We start from the raw sequence: 21,412 nt of genomic DNA on the forward strand, positions 1-21,412 counted from the left end.
TAGATAGTTCAGGCTGCCCCTGAACTGACTATGTAGCCCAAGCTGGCCTCAAACTTATGGCAATCCTCTTGCCTCAGCCTTGAAATGCTGGGGTTACAGGCGTGTGCTACCACACATGGCTGGTGTCAAATATTAAAGACTTCCATATTACTTTTGAGTACTTTAATTTCTCCCCAATAGAATTTTGTCAAAGGAATTATTATAGTAGAAAAAATTTGACCAAATGATCCATAAAAAAACATATTTTGAATTTCCTATCCTACAGTTTAAATGGAGAACCTTGGCATATATTTTTGTGGGTCTCCAAACCAGTCATTAACTTTATACTTACAATGTCCATAAGCAGTGTATTGCAAAAGCAGTTCTTTATTTTGTGTTGGGGTGTCTTTTTTGAAAATTCAATATATTTATAACTTAATAATCAAGAATCAAAATTCCTGTGTAACCACATTGCCACCAATGTTTAAAAAGTATCTCCAGAAATAACAAAAACTTTAACAGAAGAAAGATAAACATTACACAATTTAAATTACAAAATTATCTCCTACAATTTGAAATGAGTTCCTCTTTCTTATTTTTCTCAGTAGAACTAAGATTTAAGAGGAATACAGGAGTGAGTGAGAGTGTGTATGTGTGTGTGTGTGTGTGTGTGTGTGTGTGTTCAAACAGTACTGGGATATTCCTCTTAGGCTTGTGAGAATGAAGCAAAACCTCTGTGTCTTTAAGGTTCATGCCATTCAACTATGCTCCTATTTCCTTTCTGTACTGGTGCCATCTCCATCTCAGGTGTTGATGATCTGGATTCTTGGCTCAAAGGCTACCTGCTAAACTGGCATGTGGGTGTATTATAACCATGTGGCAAGCTAGCCAACAACAGGGCATCTTCGCTCCGCAGCCTCTTCATTTGCAATCTCTTTTCTCATCTTTACCACAGTATACTTTGCATCATAATCACTCAGAACAGTTCTGACTTCAAAGATCACTATTTCGGTCACTCCGTTCTCTGACTACAGCCTGCCCTCTTTTCAGTCCTCCCAGTGACTCACAGCATCAACACCAAAGTCACACTGGAACCTCCAGTCCCAAATCTGTTAGCTTTTCTGTATCTGTACTTCCTTCCTTTTCACTAGGGATTTCATGGTCCACCAATTTAAAAACAAATTCTTGCCAGTTCCCCAAAGTTACCTTTGACTTTTTGATTAATACACATGACAAAACCCAAGCACAGCAAATGATCAGATGAGTAGCCCTCTAGCCTGTCAATGAGGAATCAACTCCTATTTGAGATCTTTGTACACATAGACTTAAATGTTATTGGTTTTAATTGCTATAGCTTGAGAATAGATTCACACTGCTGTATGATCTACAGTGGATGTCTAAACACCACCAACATATATCAATTCTTAATTATACCCACGCTTATTTTTAAACTTCCCTTCCCAAGACAGACATTTTTTAAAGCCCTTCATGATGTTTTACTTGCTTCTTTTTTTCTCACTGTCAGTACCAAATTAGTTACCAAATCTTGTTGATGATAAGTCTAAAATCACCCACAACTCTGTGCATTTCTTCCCCCTGCTGTTACCACCATGGTTTCATTATTTCCACTATAGACTGTTGCAATAGCCCCCTGACTGCTTTTACTATCTCCAATCTTTCCCCTTCTGCTCCCTATTCTTTATTTTATTTTTAGAAAATGTATTAGATGATGTTTTTCTACCACTAATGAAATGAATCACCAGTGTTAACAGAATTCTAAGCAAAGCTTAAACATCTTTTACCTTCAGCCTCCAAGAAACCTTTCTAGACTTGCCTCCTACCTTCTTCCACACACGTTTTTTGCTCTGACCGCAACCCTTGATTCTGTGTTCCCACAGGATAAACTATATATTGCCACTCTCCATGCCATTGTATGTGTTGTTTTCTTGATAAGGAAGGCTATTTTCTTACATGCTTCATCTGTTCTTACTCTACTTAGACTTCAAAACACATATATGCATGTACATGAATACATATGTAAAATACATATGCACTCAATGTGAGCAGGTAAATGTCACAGCAGGTAAATGTAAAAGATAGTATTACCTAAATAAGAATTTATCCTCTCTTATTCCCAATTCCCCAAATGAGAGAAATAAATTATTGCATATATTGATTTTTTATTTTTCTGTGTTAAAATATTTTATTTTAGTTTTCATTATTTCCACTTAAAGATGGCATATAGACCAAAATAAAATACAACTTCCTGCCTTAATTTGATATCTTTTACCTATTACAATTTATATATGGCACTACATTTGCATCACCTTCATGTGAGGTGCCAATGGACCATGACAAAAAGGAAAGGTGAAATGACTGAATATTAACAGGAATTCTGGGAATCCTTTGAACAGCCTACCAGGCAGTTACTCAACACCTAGGTGGTAAACCTTGGAGGGTTTTTTTCAGGCTTCATAAAAGGCTTTTCCTTCATAATATTTAGTTTTGTGTACATATTTAAAGTTCCCCTAAAGAAAAGAATCATAGAAACAGCATCAATGTTACAGCCAAAGAATCAAACTTTAGCAGTGGTCTGTAGTTTAGGCAAACAATGACTTCTGTACCTTTCTTATTCTGGAAGAGTGATGATTTGATTTAGACCATTCAGACATGAACATGCTTTAATTTCATAAGTCTTGCATTTCCCATCAGGAAGCTAGATATGAATAAATTGTACTTCTATGTATTCAAATATATTATTAAGTTAGGTACCCTTATTTAAACAATTAGCTTTGTAAACAGAAGACTAAACAAAAGTCCAAATGCATAATGATACCTTTTTCCCTGTAGACATCCACCACTTTCTGGGCTTCAGCTGACATGTACTTATGGTTTGGAATGTCGACAACTGATGAGGAAGTTCTGGTGCTGAGACAGTCTGTTCAAAAGGCCTTCCTTGTCCCCATCGCTGAGAAGAACAATTCTACCCTCACCATTACAGGAATGAGATTCACATGTGCCATAAATGGGTTACAGATGTGTTGAGCTGTCAACCCCTTGACCTGCAGTCAGAGGCAGTCTCTGATTAACGTCAGTGTCCAGTTACAGTTATTTTCTATGAGTGGCATGATGGGGAAAAGGAGAGGTCCTTTGCAAGGTCGCAAGGTCTAAACTTTTTGCATGGCACTGAAGGCCTTTAGAAGCTTACTATGCCCTTCCCTTCCAGACTGACATCCCACTGCTTCTCTTATGCACAGTCCTTTCTAAATTCTCAGGGTTACCTCCACCCTCGATTGCTTAAACACCTTCCCTCTGCCTTCCTTGTTTTTGTGTTCTGTGTTTCTACTTAGAATGCCCTTCTTCTCCATTTGCACCATGCATCTCTTAAGACCTTTAAAAGGAGGAAAGTGCCTCTTCCTCCATGAAACCATCATAAATCTCCCAGTCTGAACCATCCTCTCCTTCCTTATGTTTCCATAAAAGCATACTTTTTAGCCTCTAGGGCACTTGTTACATTCTGCCTTGGGTTGTAGTGATTTGTGTTTTATTCCCAGTTCTAGAGTAACCAGCCCTAGAGTCCAGCTATTTTATTTATCACTGTTTCCATACCAGTGCTAACTAACTGGGTCTTGCATACTCAGTACAGGGTGGATGACTGGATTAACTATGCAAATACAAGAGGGAGAAGAAGACTGACTTTTATTTATTGTTCACTTATCATGTATTAGGTAATTCACTGGTGCTTTAAATTGGGTAATGCATGTAGTCTTCACAATGTTCTTTGTGAGGAGCTTAATTTGTAGATGTAGAATGGCAAAGTTAAATTTCCTGCAACTGAGAAATTGTATAATGGAAAGGAGAAATTGTAGAGCAGTGCACTATTGAGGTATCCAGCAAAGAACTTAATTCTATGAAGGTGTCAGTTTTAGCATCATTCTGACCATGAGGGACTTCTCTCTACACAGTAGAAAGGAGCAGCGGAACTTGCTAGAAGCTTGATCTGAGATTTTGCTATGTGAATTGCCTTGGCTGGTAGAATATTGGCAAGAGAGCCGTTTCACAAACTTGAACATAAATCAGTCCTTCCTCAAGAGAGAAATCCTCCTCCCTGAAATTGAATTTGAGATGTCTAGACACAAAATGGACAAAAGAAAGCAATCTTTCTCCACTTGAAGAAGAATCTTCTAGTGAAGATTACAGGGAACTCAGGAGCCAATGTCTATAGATTAAAAATACTCTCTTTGGGTAAATGTCTCCCCTCTGTTTTTTCTTGTTGTACTACGACTTTGCTTGTTTTGTTATGATTACATTTTACGTTACTTCTTATTGAATAGTGTTGAAAACAATACTCAGACTAGATGATTTCAATGAGTAGATTGCATTAGTTTCCAAGAATAAATTTCAGGGCAGTGGCCCAAATTGATCAAGACTTGTACATTTTGGGCAAGCATTTTATTACTGAGCACTGTCTTGCTCATCTCTAAAACAAGGTGGAAACATGCATCCTACATTTGACAATCAGCTAACAAGTTCAGTTTAACTCAGGCGTTCCATACCCTGGAAAAAAATCAGTCACTCAGGCTCTCTTCCCCTGTGACTGTCAGATGCTATGGCTTTCAGATATGAGCAAGAATGTAAAATAACTAGTGATACTAGCCATTCCCTTTGTGGCGCACTCTGTATGTCACACAGTGCTGTTAACATCTACCACTGCACTGGCCTTCTCAGCAGTCTTGCAGAATAGGTATTCTCACCATTATCCCACATTTTGTAGGGGTGAGAAATTATTGCTCAGAGAGGTAAAGTCACTTGCCAAAGGTCACACAGCTCAAGGAAATAAGTAGTAGAGCCAGAACTCAAAATCTGAGCTGGAGATTTCCCCTCAGTTCTCTTTAATACATTTAAGGAGTCACCAGCACGGAGATGAGTCTGGAGGTGGGGAGGAGAGCGACAAAGTGAAGAGACTATAGGAGTAAGGGGGCTTGATGCCAAGGGTAAACAGTCATCAAGGGAATTTTCACATAACTGATCTCTTCCCTGTTTGCATGCTGTTAGCCACCTACACCTGCACCCGTTTCATATTTTAAGCAGTAAAGTGAATAAACACCAAACAGTCTGCCAGCCATAATGAGCACTACTCCGGCAAGATACAAAGTGGCTTCCTAAAGCTTATATATTCTGGATTTATTTTTTGGGTATACCTGATCTATATACCTCATGAACATGTTTCTAATAGGAACAAAAACTGAGGGGGCAAAGAAATGAGAAGAGGAGATGTTAGGTTTAAGAGGCTTGCTGGCATTGTAGGATATACAAAAGTGAAAATGTTTTAAACAAAAGTTTAGCTGCAGTTTCTACCACTGCGTATTCCACTCAGAAGGCATTAACTTTCTATTTTTTAGATATTTATGCACATTTTGTCTGCAACTTGGACCATCATTGCTCAACGAAACTTTGTGTAATTATGGGAATGTTCAATAATTGGTACTGTGGCTTACGAGGCGCTCTAGTTGTACATGACTACTGAGTATTTGAAATACAGCAACCATGAAAAAGAAACAGAATTTTAACTTTTATTTAATTTAAACAATGTAATTTAAACAGCCCTGGGTGGCTAGTGGCTACCATCTTGGAAAGCACGGTTTTAAAAAGGTTGGTTGAGGTCAGTCTTCAGCTCACATTTATAGCATAGTGATAGAGAAGAGAGGACTTACTATTTTTTTTAAAAAGCTACAACTTTCTGAATGCTTTTGAGAATAAGAATTCTCATTTTTCAATTAAAATTATTTTTAAAAAATTGAAAATCATGATAAATATGTATGTGAGTAATGATACAGAAAGACTGAAAAGCTTAGGAAACTTTCCTATCTTTCTAAGTTTTGAAAAGTCTCAATTCAGCAATTATACTATACAGTTTTCTACTTCAGTTGGTAAGAACACTTACGCTCACGAGAGCTTTTGTCAATGTAGTTATTTGGCAGGTAAAAAGAAAAATCAAAGCTTGGGTTCTTGCATCTCAGCACTCAGAAAATAAATCATGTATAATTTATAAGTTTCTTGCTTTTCTACAATTTTATTTTAGAATAGGCTCTTTCAAGACTATGGGGTTTCTCCTACATGATATAGTGCACGTTCACTAAGATAACTATCTGAAGCACATGGGAAAACTAGGAGAATAGATGAGTGATAACCAATTGTCCATCTACACAATCAAAATTCCATAGCATCTGGCCTTGCCAGAGGGCCGGGTTCTTAGTGAAAACACATTTGTGAGGTACCCAGAAGAGATCCCATGACGGAGATAATTGTCACGTGCCTGTTTATTTTTCCCTTGAGAAACTGAATGAGTAAAAAAAAAAAAGATCACCACTAAACAAAAGCATATCAATAACAGGAAACTGTTGGTGAGAAATACCCTGATGTTCCTGTAAATTCACGTCACCAGATTCCCTAGGGACAAAGGTGCATGAACTGCATGGGTAAATAATTATGATTTAATACAGGGACCTTGCAATGTTGTTTACAGTAAAGCAACAAAAAAGAATTGTTTTCTGGAGGTACAAATAAGCAAATAATAGAAACACATATCAATATAATCAGGAAGTGGTGATGTTATGTCTAGGTCGGCTACTGAAAACACTTTGTAATCTATCAAAGTCTCTCCTTTGCAATTGCAAACGGGAGGGAGAGACTCCTTCATCACAGTGTGGTTAGGAATGATGGAGAAGATGGAATATTCATTGTGGAGAATTTCCAAGAAAATCTGCATCACAGCAGCTGTTTGTATGTTCTATTCCCATAGATAACAAGGTGGAAAATAACAAGTTTCTTTTTCCTTCTTTAAAGGGATTTCAATTGAAAGGGAATGTCAATCTGGGGAACTCATGGCTGTGGGTTATGTGTGTGTGCCAGCTAAGGAAAGAAATGGGTCATTTCCTCCGTCTCCGTGTCTCTGTGTCTCTCTGCCTCTCTCTGTGTCATAAATGATGTTTTACTTGATAAAAGTGGAAAAACCCTAATTTTCTATTTTTTTTCCTCTGTCTCTGTGTCTCTCTGCCTCTCTCTGTGTCATAAATGATGTTTTACTTGATAAAAGTGGAAAAACCCTAATTTTCTATTTTTTTTCCTCAAATCCACTTACTATAAAAGTCATTATGGCCCTTGCCCCACAAGCTTGCAAGGAAACCTAACATTTTATCCAAAGTAGGATTGATTTGGATATAGCAGAGATTCAGCATGGAATTCTTATCTAAAATCTCTGTGCTTTTTTTTTTTTTTTTTCTGGGTAGTAGGATAAAACCCCTAAAAACTTCACTCCTGGGATCTAGGCAGTTTTTTAAATTTACCCATTTATGTGGCTGAAAGTTACCTCATTTTGATTATCCCTATTTTCATACAGTTTTTATGATTATAAAACATAACCTTTATTGGAAGTTGATCTCTTTTTTTTTAATTTTAGAAATAAAAGGAGGAAAATACTAACAGACTGACAACATTTTACAAAATAGCAAAGGATCAGTACAGACATTACAGAGTTACAAACAGAGTGGTAGGGAATTAACAATGCTTATTGTATTACATATTGATATCTTCAATGTAGTTTCTCATGAAACCACATATAGACATACAAAGCTAATCAACCAATGCCTCACTGACAGTTTCTTTCAGCAAGGAAATACAGGACAGTAGAACACCTGTGTTAACTATCCTGCATATACATATATACAAACTTTCTCCTTCTTTCCCTTCTCTTTTCCCATATTCCAGTTATCCTTTACCTATGAGTGCTTTCCTATCAATTCCCAATGCCTATCATATCTCCTAGTTTAAATTAACTCTTTCAGGCTTTACACTAGAGAAACAATGCGGTGCTTGCACATATATGTTTGATTTATTTCGCTTATGAGTATGGTCTCTAGTTGTGACCATTTGCCTATAAAAGCCTCCAGTTTATCTTTCTTTACAGCTGAGTAATATTCCTTTATATAAAAGTACCACAATTTTCTTATCCAATCCTCAGTGGATGGACATTTGGGTTGCTTCCACATTTTAGCAATTACAAATTGTGCTGCTATGAACATAGGTGCACATACATCACTGTGATATGATGTTTTTAGATCTTCTGGGAAAATACCCTGCAGGGGGATAGCTGGGTTGAATGGGACCTCTAGACCTAGTTTTCTGAGGACTCTCCAAACTGATTTCCACAGTGGTTTCACCAGTCTGCATGCCCACCAGCAGTGGAGAAGGGTTCCTTTTTCTCCACAGCCTCGCCAGCATTTGTTAATGGTTGATTTCTTAATGCTAGCCATTCTTACTGGAGTAAGGCGGAATCTCAGTGTTGTTTTAATTTGCATTTCTCGAATGACTAATGATGTTGAACATTTTCTCATATATTTATTTGCCATTTGTATCTCCTTGTCTGAGAAGTGTGTATTCATCTCCACTGCCCATTTTTGGATCGGGTCTTTGAATTTGGAGGGGCTGAAATTTTTTAATTCTTTGTATGTTCTAGATAGAAGCCCTTTGTCTGAGGGACAATCAGCTAAAATTTTTTCCAAGTTTGTGGGTTTTCTTTTTACTTTGCTGGTGATTTCTTTAGATGTGCAGAAACTTTTCAGTAGGATGAGATCCCAGTTGTTGATTCTTTCAAGTGTTTCACGTGCAATTTGGTTTTTGTTCATGAACTCTCTGCCTACCCCTATGTCTTCGAAGTTTTTACCTACTTTCTCTTCCAATAGCTTTAGTGTTTCTGGTTTAATATTGAGGTCTGTGTATCATACAGTTTTTAAAAGATCTTGTGGTAAAGAGAGTAAGGGACCATACAAAATTTCACACCTTAATCCTTATAGCTTGTGAATACATTACCTTACATGGCAAAGAAACTTTGTAGATAAAGTTAAGATAGGGCCTTTGGGCTGGGCATGGTGGTACATGTCTGTAATCTCAGCACTCAGGAGGCTGAGGCAAGAGGATCACCATGAGATCCAGGCCAGTCTGGGCTATATAAGTAAGTTCCAGGCCAGCCTGCACTAAATGCTGAAACAGACAAACAAAAGATAGAGCTTTGGGTTGGAGACATTTGGGCCCAATGTTATTATAAAGGTCCCGAGAAGCATCTAAGGAGGAAATGTGACAATGGAAAAAGGGTGAGAGATTTGGAGGTGCTATGCTGCTGACTTTGAAGACACAGAAAGGAACCACGAGCCAAGGTATTTAAGAAGTCTTTAGGAGCTGAAAAAGGTTAACATATTACCCACAAGCCAGATAACCATGTAAGCACTTTGATTTTAGCTCAGGAGAACCTATTTTGGACTTCTGACATAGAGAACTGTAAGGTAGTAACTGTGCTATTTTAAACTACTGAGTTTATGATAGTTCGTTACAGCATGTGGCAGTTAGGGTGGAGAGTCACCTTGCTTGGCTTTGGGATCCACCTCGGGGATTGGTGGAACACATTTCTGGGTATGTGTCAGTGAGTCATGGAGTTGTGGTTTTAGGGTCTAGAACCTATCTCTCGCCCTTTCACCCTGGTACTGTTCCCCTGCTCTGCATCACAGCTATCATGAACTACGTAGCTTTGCTTGGCCATGCCCTTCCACTGTGATGCTTCTGCCTTGGAGCCTGATGACCATGGACTGAATCTCCTGAAGCTGTGAACTAAATCAAACCTTTCCTTTTTTCAGTTGTAGGTGCTGTATTTTGTGTCTCAGCAAAAAGAAAGCTGACTAAGACATAGCAGCAACAGGAAACTAATACAGCTTCAAATTGCTAGACCAATGTTTAATGGTCTATAAAATTATTTCTAAGTTTTAGAGTCCTAATTTTAGAATAGTAGGCTACACATTAGAATCGTCTATGGGCACTTAAAAACAATGAGGCCAATATTTTGGTGTTCAATATTGCATTAGATATTTTCTCCAACTGAATATAATGGATCTCCTGGGTATAGATCACTAAGAAGCAAAGTCTCCTATGTCTCCATTTACTGCGTTTCCTTTGGGGTCTCAGTTTGCACTCAAAGGCAGCTGAGAATTAATCTTTTCACTGGGACCCCTTATGACAGTAATTCTGAGACTTGTATAACAGATGGATTGAGTTATATACTGGATATAGCAGGGATGGTGCTAGGGATTAAGGCAGTAATGCTCAGAAAAGACCCTACTAACATCTGAGCCTGTGTAGTCATTAAGAGAAAGATGGAATTACTGCTTATATGTGTACACTGGCTTTGTTTCTAATGACTATCACAGAAGAGAGAGGCTTGAGCTAAACATCAAACAAGCTATGCTCTAATCCTGGCTGTGCCACTTATTTTTAGCAACAATGGTTCTCCTTCATTGTGGTAAGTACCAGGGTGAGTGTTTCACATAGTGATGATTTTATTTCATCACTTGAAAAACCTTGGAGAAAAGGTACCACTGTTATCAATTTTATATTGATACACTATAGATTTTGCAGATGCCAAGGAAAAAACCCCGACAAAATGGAAACAAAGCTTTGTAAATAGAGAAGGGAAGATGGGTTGAAGGGAGGAGAGGGGATTGGGGAAAAAGAGGATTCACAGTATATCATGTACTGGTACAAATTCCCTATGATGAACATGATCATTATGTATATCTAAAATGTAACAGTAAAGTTAGTTTAAAAATTCTTTAAAATAGAGTTATTATTTCTCTAAAGTATGATCAAGAGGTTTAATTTTGGCTTTAAATTTTTATTTTGAATTTTAAAATGGGTTTAATGTGAGGATACAAAACATTTCCTATATAAAATAGTTTTATTTTTATTTAAAAAAAAACCCTGAAGCCTTGAGATATTAAGGAATTCAACTCTGGACCACACAACTAGAAAGTGATGAGTCTAGAGGTTATGTCTAGACCTGTGTAACCCAAAGGTCACCTTCTCAGAAAATCAGAGGGGATAATAAAGTGTAGTGTTTGGTATGCCTCCATTCAAGCTCTTTCCTGAGGCTTGTGAAACACCTAGTACAGCACCTTGAGGCCTCTTCAGCATGGGAATCCTAAAATCTGTGGACCACGCATGGGCTTAGCCACTTCCCTATGGCCAGACTCCAACAGCAGGAATTTTTCTTCCTTTCCAGGGGCACAATCTCAAGCAAACTTCTGCCCACAGCAAGACCAAGATCAAGTATCCCTGTTTCAGTCTGGAAATGCAATTGTGGAAGAAAGGGCTTTTGCTGCAAAGCTCCCAAGTGGAGTGAGTTAAGGAACTAGGTAACTCAGTCACAGATTGTGACAATAAGGCAGGGATGTTAGAGCCCACCCAGGCAACCAGAACCAAACACAGGCTCTTGGTTACTTGCAATTGCATAAAACTTGACTTCTTTCTAGAAGCTAGAACACTATTTAGGGCTTTTTATTATTGTTAGCAAGCAGTAGGAGACAAAGACATTTTGAAGTTTTCCAAAATTACTGAGTAAAACAATATATAATATTGCTTTAAAAAAAAAACAAAACAGTAACACGTTAGAAGCCAGGCGTGGTGGCACACGAATGTAATCCCAGCACTTGGGAGTCTGAGGCAGGAAGATTGCTGTGAGTTTGAGGCCAGCTTGGGCTACAAAGTGAGTTCAAGATCAACCTGAGCTATATAGCTAGATTCTGTCTCAAAAAGACAAAAATTTCTTTTAAAATTAGATTTTACATTTTTTATTTCACCAGAAATAAAAATGATCATCTTAGGTATTAAAAACAATAGTGGCAATGATAATCAAGGGTCTGTAATGAGAGAGGGATAGCTCACATCTTTTGGAAAAATCACAATTCCTAGCAACAGGAAATCAGCACTTTAAAAAGTACCTCTGAAGGATTTGTTCTGAGATAATGTTTGATAACTCCCAATGAGAATTGAAGATTCTTGGTATTTGTTGCTTTGTGATCTTTGCTTAATGTTCATGAAGTGCCCAAATTTTTCCTGGGAGTAAACTAGGAAGCAACTATTATTACCTAGTAGACCCTTGGGTCAGAGACTGGAGGTGTTCATGAATATCATCTTCGCCTCTTGTTGGATCCCTGGCTGATCACATTTCCCAGCTTGTCTCACTGGTATCGCCGTGGGACCATTCCAGGATTGTGATTGGAGATGATAAATGCCAGACCTGGAGCCTGGCCCCCAAAAGCCTGCTACCTGTGAATTTCCTTCCCCTCCCCCGACTTGGGTATAGATGTCTCTCAAACCCTTAAGGACAGATCCATAAGATAGAAGGCATCCAGATCTTTGAAGGCTACCAGCTGATCAGGAACTCCTGACGTGCTCAGCCTTAGGCATTTAGGGTTAATTTAGTACAGCATCTAGTAGTACTTAATAAAGAGTACCATCCTGCCTTTTCGGGGGAAGGTTAAGCAACCTCTTCTAAAGAGTTGGAAATGGCAGACTGAAAAGATAACAGGTTTTTATCTTTTTACCTTTTCAGTTTCCTGGTCATGTGCCATTGATAATACAACTTCCCTTCTCAGGTCAGGGAAGGTAAAGAAGAAACCCTTTCAGGAAAAGTAATGTCTGATGGACAAGAGACGCAAAGGCCATTTTCTTAGTTTAGGCCATTTCTCAGTCTCCTGGTCATGATTTCTATGATGCTGGGCTTGCTTTTTATTGCTCTGGCACTTTCTCATCAACTCCTTATCTGGAAACTGGAAAGTATATTCAAGGATACAGCATATTTTAATCCATTATTTTGATAAAAATAGCTGAATGTTCTACTGGAAGGATAGGGATCACTACTGAGCTACTACTGACAATCACAAGAGGGGGATGCCCAGGTTCCTTAGATTAACTTTTGCTAAATCTGTCAGAGTGAGATTTTGCTAAATTTTGGACAAAGTGAGAGGATCAGAGGATCAGAGAGGATCAGACATGTCCTGAACCAGGGCAGGAGTAGCTTTTCCCCTGAAAGCATATAGCTAGCACTAAGTCCAGGTGGAGAGCAGAGGGTTTTGAAAGAGTCAGTTCATCTTGTCTTTACAAGAACACCTGGTTCTGAGATTAACTTTGTAATTCCTATGGCAGCCCATTCCTGGACTCTTAGATTTACTTTTTGGGCAGTCCTCTGTTACAAGTTAGCAAATATTTTAAAGTTTGTATAGAACCTTACTTTTTAAATCTCTAAGCTGCTCTTTTGTGGCTTGAAATCTGTTCCTCCAATATTCAAATTTAAATTCTAGTACTCAGTAGTTCAGAGTGTGACTGTGTTTGGAGATAGGGCCTATTAAGGGTGATTAATAAATTAAGGCCTTAAGGTCAGGCCTAATTCAGTCTGATCGAATAAAAAGAGAAATTTGGGACTGCAGAGAGACAGTAGAGATGCACATAGAGAAAAGACCTTGTGAAGGCCCAGTGAGAAGGTGTTCATCTGAAAATCAAGGAGAGTGCCCTCGGAATAAAGCAGACCTACCTACACACCTCTGTAGCTCTTTGTTATAGAATCTCCAACACACGAACAGCCTTCCTGTGCTCCCAGTCTCCTGGGGCACTTGCAACGTAAGCCTAAGCAGGAAGGTATAAACTGCTCAGCCATGAGTTTCCCAGAATTGGAAGAAGTCCTAACTCACTCCCAACCTAGAAAACCCCTGGGCAAGGAAATAAAATTCTCTTGGGCCCGCTGCTACCAACAACTCTTCAGGCAGGTTATGATTAGATTTGCCAGGTTGAACCAGGCAAGTGGGACACCTCCAAAAATTTATCTGAATCCTGCATGTCAAAGATCTCTCTGGAAGGACAACAGACATGCAAAGAAAAGCACAACCTTGAATCATCCATTTATTGGGAACTTATCCAGTCCAACTGATCTGATGATGAAGAATCAAACAGACCAATAGTACAGAGTAGCCAGTGCCATTTCGTGGTCTAACATTTGATCTTGCTTGTTAGGCAAGACCTGGATGGAGTTTAAGAGACAAATTGAGGCTCTAGCTGTTTTAGCATTCACATCCTGAGAACATTGTTCACAATTTCATGGCTCACTGCCTCCTCCTGTTAAAACAATTCAGGCTTTTCAGTATATCTATATTTAGAAATCACTTGATGTTAAAATACAATCATTTGCCTACTAGATTTCTAAGAATTTGGATAAGGAGGATGGAATTAACATTTTTTTCTTATTATTTCCTATGTGTCAGGTACTTTGTAAACATGTAATTTTTTTTCTCATCACCATTTAGTGATCAGTGTCATCATTTGTATCTTATAGGTAAGGCAAAATGAAAAGAAGGTAAATAAATTGGATTAAGTCGTTATATGGTGAATGGTAATACAAGATTAGGACACAGAGACTGCTTTGCTCCCAAGTACTTTACAGTTTGTAAGTGGCTACCTTGGTCTGTAAGCGGTCCACGGCATTCTTTTTGATATTGTTTGCTTTAAAGTTATTAGTTAAAAAAGTTTTTACAACATTCATTGTAGGTAGGTGTATAGGAAAACTCTTTGTTTCATAGCTGAGGAAAACTGAGGCAGAGCGAATTCAAATGAAATTGCTCTCAGCATCCAAAAAGTTTGTGAAAAAGATGGAATATAAGTCAACACATATACTTTTCTCCCATACAACTCAATGATGGTTCTCAGCATGGATTCCCTGGTCTTTGATGGGTTCGAATCTCTCAGTGTAGTATGGGAATATCAGTACTTTTATCAATGTTCAAAAGCAAAACCAAAACAAAACCTTAGCCCAGATTAAACTTCCAGAACGATATATTTCCATGGTTTCCTCTTATCTCACTTTTTGCTCCTTCTCAGGGTCCTTTCCTGAGTTTTCTTTTCTTTTCTTTTTTTTTTTTTCCTCCGGTACTGGGAACCAAACTCACGACCTTGCGCTTGCCAGGCAGGCACTTTTGCAGCTGAGCTAAATCCCCAACCCCCTAGTTTTCTTTTCTTAATGTTGAAGTGTCCCTGGATCAGTCCTTAGATGTCTTCCTGATCCACATGAACACAATCGATCATCTCACCCAGTCTTATTGCTTTAAATACCACCTATACTACAATAAAAATATATTTCTGCTTCTGACTTGTTTCCCAAGAAAAAAGGGGATAATCTCACCTATAGACTTGTCTATCCAACTACCCACCTGTTACCAACTCTTGGAATTCTAGTAGACCTTCTCAAAATTGATATGTCTAAAGCTGAATTTTGGGCCCACCTCCCAAACCAGGAACATTATGAATGCAGAAGCTACACTGTGCATTTCTCTAGTAGAAAGTTTCATAGTTGTTGGGGAATGTGAAGGGGACATGGAGTGAAGTGGCAAAGGAAGAGGGTCATATCCAGAAGTCAGGAGCTGTGTGGCACTCACAAGCCTATTCTGTCACAGATTCTGTTGCATCAGATCAGGATCTGTTCAGTTTTGAAGTTGCCAAAAATTTTCTGTTCATGCCAAGTCATTTGGTGAACAAGGAGGAAAAAAGAGAAGCAGAAAGAAGGAAAGTAGGGACAGAGAGTACAAGAGGAGAACCTGTTAAAGATGTTATTTAATGAATGTCACACTCTAACAGCTCCTATATTTCCTGCCCTCGTAACTACCTGTTTCAATATTTTATCTTCAAGTGCTTTGGGCTTCCATGTCTCCATTTGGTTGCTTTGAAACTGCAAATAATGTAGACATTTGGTCTCTAGGATTTCTCCATATGTGCTGGTGATAGAAGCCATAGTTATAGATAATTTAAAAAGTGTGCAATGAACATTCATGACAGTAAAGTTTGCTATGCTCTACCATCTCCTGAATCCTATACTAGTCAGTATTTGACAATGTGCAACGGTTACTAATTTCTGTCAGGTCTGTAGATGGTTGAGTAGATGCCTTACTTCCCTGTAGAAGGAAGAGGTAAAGCCCTTGGCCCATGACCCACTTTCTCCCACCAATATGGGGATGCTCCCAAGGGAAGGAGAAGAAGGCAGATAACCAGGTTGACTCTCCTTGTCAATATAATAACTGGGCCTCTGGAAAATAGATAATGATATTCCATAGGAGGAAGGTCTTTCTATAGATTGTTCTTAACGGGATGTTTTTTGTTTGCTTAGGGAAATATGCCCAAGACCAAGGCCTTATGAATTATGTTTGCTTAGAGAAGGTCTGGTAAGATATACAGTTCCCTTGGGTAGAAAATGGAGAGATGACTTCTGTGTGCCTGCTTTGTGAGGTAAGCCGTGACTTTCCCTTTGAAACTGCATCTCTGCTGGGCCAGTGGGGGAATAAAGACCTGGGGAACCACACAGAATGTCCCAGAATCCCTCTAATTTTCTTTGTGCTTCCTGACTGCTTGTATTCTTAAATTTTTAAATAAAGCATGATGTTGGGTAGGATTTCTGATTCATGTGAGTTTGACTGAAAATCTAATCCTTTATATTACCTCATGCTCTTATTAAACTATAAGGACCTAGGGGGCCAGAGTGCTATATAATTCATTTCTATGTTTTCTATGAGCCTGACATTGTATCTTCCTTAATGTAGCAGATGCTTAATGAATAAATGTAGCGCAATAGATTAATAGGCTACAAAAATCCAGAAGGTAAAATGGTGATGGAAAATATAGGAAGAAAAATTTAGGCAAAGAGAAATTTTGATGCACTTGCACTTAAGATTTCTATGCCATTTCCTCTACTGAGGATATAATGCATGTTAAATTTGCGTGTGGTTTTTCTGCACATTAAATTTGACATTTATTTATATAAGAGCAATGAAAACTATCAGATGGGTCTGGCTTTAAAAAGTTTTTCCATTTAAATGCAATTACAAGGCTCGTAGACCAAATTCGAGTATGTCCTAACTATTTTGGTTCATGGCATTTCATAAATCATTGCTTGTCCCTAATTGTGCCAGTTTTGGCCCTCCTCAGCCTTTGTCACATTCATCATTTGCAGTTCAAACTGATGCTCCCAGAGAAAAAGCAGTTTATGTTTCCCAGAGGAATGGAGCAGCTTGTCCAGGCATGGGACCTCAATTTAAATTGTTTTATTTGTGGCAGAAATATAATGCATGGCAGGGTATGCTCTGATCTTCACAGAGAATAAAAACTCATTGCATAAGTTTAGGTAGTGTGTTTGGGATTATTTATAGATACTGTGTCTCTCAAAATGTCCCTCTATTGGTTTATAATTGTGTCCCAAATCATCAATGCTGCTTTCACACTTTTATATTAAAATGCATCCACAAGGACATCAGTAAGCAAGCATAATTTTAAAAAGACACCTAATAGCACAATGATATATTGACAGATAGCATAGGTAATGTCTTTTTGGAGTTTCTCAAAGACCACCTTTAAACAAGTACTCAAATGCTGGAAGTTTATTTGAGAAGTGATACTAGGAAGGTGAGAAGAGGAAGTCAAACAAGTGCAGGGAGAAATGCAGAAAAAGTTGTGTAAAAGAGAGAATTATTGCTCTAGGCAACTGAGCCTCCTTCTTGCTGAAGATCCTCTCGGAAATGTGAGAACTGCACGTCAGGACTACTTCTTTGAAACTGGAAACCTAACCCATAGCATCCCTCTTTGAATTTCTCCTGAGGCTTTTTCATCCCTGGACTATAACAAATACTACGGGGATGGGCTGAGCAAGTTCCAATAGCACAGGAAAGAATCCCAGGCAGAGGAGAGAAAGAAGCAGGTGCTTAATGTGGATGTGATATATGGGACTGTCCACATGGCTGCAGGTGAACTGGGAGTGGGTTGAGAGAATACATTTAGGGCATCAGCAGTGTCTTCATCAGTTAGTTCCTCTTGTGATCCAAAGCCAAAATAACAGAATAGGACAGAGATCTGGAACAAGCTGACTTGGGGAGAGGGGACAGGATGAGAAAGAGCAACGTGAGCAGAAGTTGGGATGACGCTCCTTGAGTAGATAGAGTCAAGGAGAGGTTTCCAAGTTGGAAGTTCTGGGTCCATAGAAATTTTGGGAGACACAAGGAAACTGCAGAGGACATGTTTCATAGCTTGTTTGGATCTGGCTCTGACCCTTTTGGTCTTTCTGAACTTTTGGGATCCAATCAAGATAATGGGAGACTGGAGCTGTGTATCATGTAGAGTTATGAAGCTTCCTTTTCAACTGCCTCATGATTAATTTATGTCTTAGGTTGTCACCTTTGGTCAGTCCCCTGACTAATCACTCATCATTCATCATGAGCTTTCTTGGTTCCTGCCTATTTTGGTACATCTGTGTGGATGGGATTCACCCTTCACACACATGGCTGGGAAGGGACACAACACCAAAGCTAGTATTTGACACTCGACTTCTTTCTCACCAATGCCTTAAGCTTTCAGAATGACTTAGGCCCTTTTGATGTTCTTTTCCAGAAAGTGTAGTATTGTTTGTACTGTGCTTCATCATCTCTTCCACTGAATACCTGTTTTCGGCTGCTCCTCAAATCCTATCCAGACTTTCACAATTTCTTACATAAATGTAGCTGTAGCCTCCTATGTTTTCTGTCTTATTTTCCATCTCTCCAAAATACGTTTTCTATCTTTCTCTCCATCCCCAGATTAACCTTTTCTAATAGAGTTTTTATCACTCCACTTTCCTGCTTGAAATTACTCTTTGATCTTCCAACATGATAATTTACAAACTAATACACACATAAATATATGCAGATAGACACACAGTGTAAAAAGTCATACTTTGTGACAATAAAGGCATAAAGAAGGAGGGAGACCAGGAGCTAGATGGAAGCATACTGTTTACATACTGTTGAAACTACATTGATATTAATTTGAAGGAGATTGTTATAACTTAAAATATTATTGCTCAAGTCAACTACTAAGAAAAAAGTAGAAAATATATAGTAAAAAGAAAACTAAAATGATACACAAAAAGTATTTAACACAAACAAAAGAAGTACTGAATAAATTGAAGAATAAAAATACAATAAGGTAGCTGGGCATAGTGGTGCATGCTTATAATACCAGCACTTGGGAGACTAAGGAAGGAGGATTGTTGCAAGTTCGAGACTATCCTAGGCTACAAAGTGAGCTCAAGGCCAACCTGTACTGCATAGTAAGACCCTGTCTCAAGAAAACAAAAAAAAAAAATACAATAAGGCATACAGAAAATAAATAACAAAATGATAGGCAAAATTTATGTTATCAGTAATTACATTAAATATAAGTGGGGTCAGCCCTTTAAAAGAGATGGATGAAAGTTTTTTAGAAGTCTAACTTTATGTTGTTTATAAGAGACTCCCTTTCAATTCAAAGACACAAATAGTCAAAAGTAAAACGACGATGAAAGGTAAATGATGCCAACAGCAAGCAAAAACGGGGTGACAATGTGCTAGTATTAGAGACAATTGATTTTCAAATAAAATTATTACTACAAACAAAAAGGTTCAGTCCACTCAGAAGATATAAATCTGTAACTATATAAGTAATTAACAACAGATCCCTGAAATACATAAAGCAAAAACTGACCAACTTGTATAGAAAAATAGGAAAGTCAACAATAATAGTTGAATACTTCAGTTCTTTACTTTCAATTACAGAAAAAGCAAATAGACAAATTAATAATATAAGACTTGGGGCTGGGGATTTAGCTCAGCGGCAAAGCACCTGCCTGGCAAGTGCAAGGTCGTGAGTTCGGTTCCCGGTACCGGAGAAAAACCAAAAAAACAAAAACAAAAACAAAAACAAAAAAAAATAATATAAGACTTGGGCAACACTATAAACTGAGAAACTTAACATGTACATGTAGAGCATTCCACCTAGGAATAAGAGAATATACATTATTATCAACTCTACATAGGTAATTCTCCAGGATAGATCATATGTTAGGTCATAAAACAATCTCAGTAGAGTACAAAATCTGTTCCTCAGCCAGAATGGAATGAAACTAGAGATCAGTAATAGAAAATAATTTAGAGAATTCACCAGTGTGTGGAAATTGAACAAGTTCTATATAAGCAATTTGTCAAAGAATAAAATTTCAAGGAAAATTAGAAAATTATTTTGATAAATTAAAATTAAAATACAACATATCAAGATTCATTGAATTCATCAGATGTAATGCTCAGAAGCAAATTTATCCATGTAAATATATTATAAAGAAAGAAGATCTTGAATTAATAACAGAGGATTCTACCATAAAAATCTAAAACAAGAAAAGAAAAAGAGGGGCTGGGGATTTAGCTCAGCGGCAAAAGCACCTGCCTGGCAAGCGCAAGGTCGTGAGTTCAGTTCCTGGTACCGGAGAAAAACCAAAAAAAACAAAAACAAAAACAAAAAAAAAAAGAAAAGAAAAAGAAAAGTAGAAGGAAAGAAGTAATAATGATTAGGACATTAGAAAGAAACAGAAATAAGTACATTAGAAATAGATACTAAGAAATAGAGAAAATCTCGTTGATTGAGTAGATCAACAAAATAGACAAACCCTAGGAAAAAGAAAAAAACCACAACATATGAATTATGAAGATCAACAATGAAAGATGACACATTACTATTTATATTTTACAAAAATAAAAGAGATTATGAAAGAATACTACAAATAATTATGAATCAAATGAATTAGATAACTAAATAAAAGGGATATAGTCCTATAAAGACACAAACTATCAAAACTGACTCAAGAAGAAATATAAATTTGGAATAGAGCTATCTATGACAAATACCTGAAGAACTCTACTACACATTTTAAAAACAATTAACACTAATACTTCCCCCAAAAGAAAAAAGATGATAAAAAGGAAGAAGAAAGAATACTTTCAAATTCATTTTATAAGCCCAGTGTTACCCTGCTACCACAAATAAAGATAATACAAGAAAAGGACTTCTTAATTCATATGTAAAAATCTTCAACAAAATAATAGCAAGTTAAGACTCGTAATATATAAAAAGGACAGCACAACCAAGTGGGATTTATCTTAGGAAAGAAAGTTTAATTCAATATATGAAAACCCATCAAGTTTATCCACTGTAATAAAAAAATGAAAAAGAAACACATGAAATTTCAATAGGTGAGAAAAGTGATTTGAAAAACTCAACACTTTTAAGAATACACACACAACAAACAGGAAATAGAAGAGAGATTTCTTAACTTGATAAAAGACACCTGTCATACACTTATAGCTCAGATACTTAATGGTGAAAGATCAGGAAAAAGATGAGGATGTTTGCCCTCACCTCCTCTGGACAGCATCACACTAAAGGTTCTGGCTCGCATAATTAAGCCAGAAAAAGGGAATAAGGAGCATCCAAAGTGGAACAGAAGTAAAACAACCTCTATTTGAAGATGGAATGGTCATACAGATTTTTAAAGCTCTGAAGAATTCTCAAAAAGTGACAAGAGCCAGAAAATAAATTCAGGAAGGTTGCACAATTCAAAAATCCATGTTCAAAAATGGTTTGTATTTTTATACACAAGCAATGCACAACTCAGAAAGGAAATCAAGAAACTTGTTCTACTAGTGGTAGCATCAAAAAGAACAAAATATTTCAGAAAAAA

This window comes from Chinchilla lanigera, unplaced genomic scaffold (assembly GCF_000276665.1).
Source record: "Chinchilla lanigera isolate Chin_1 unplaced genomic scaffold, ChiLan1.0 scaffold00045, whole genome shotgun sequence".
NCBI lineage: Eukaryota > Metazoa > Chordata > Mammalia > Rodentia > Chinchillidae > Chinchilla > Chinchilla lanigera.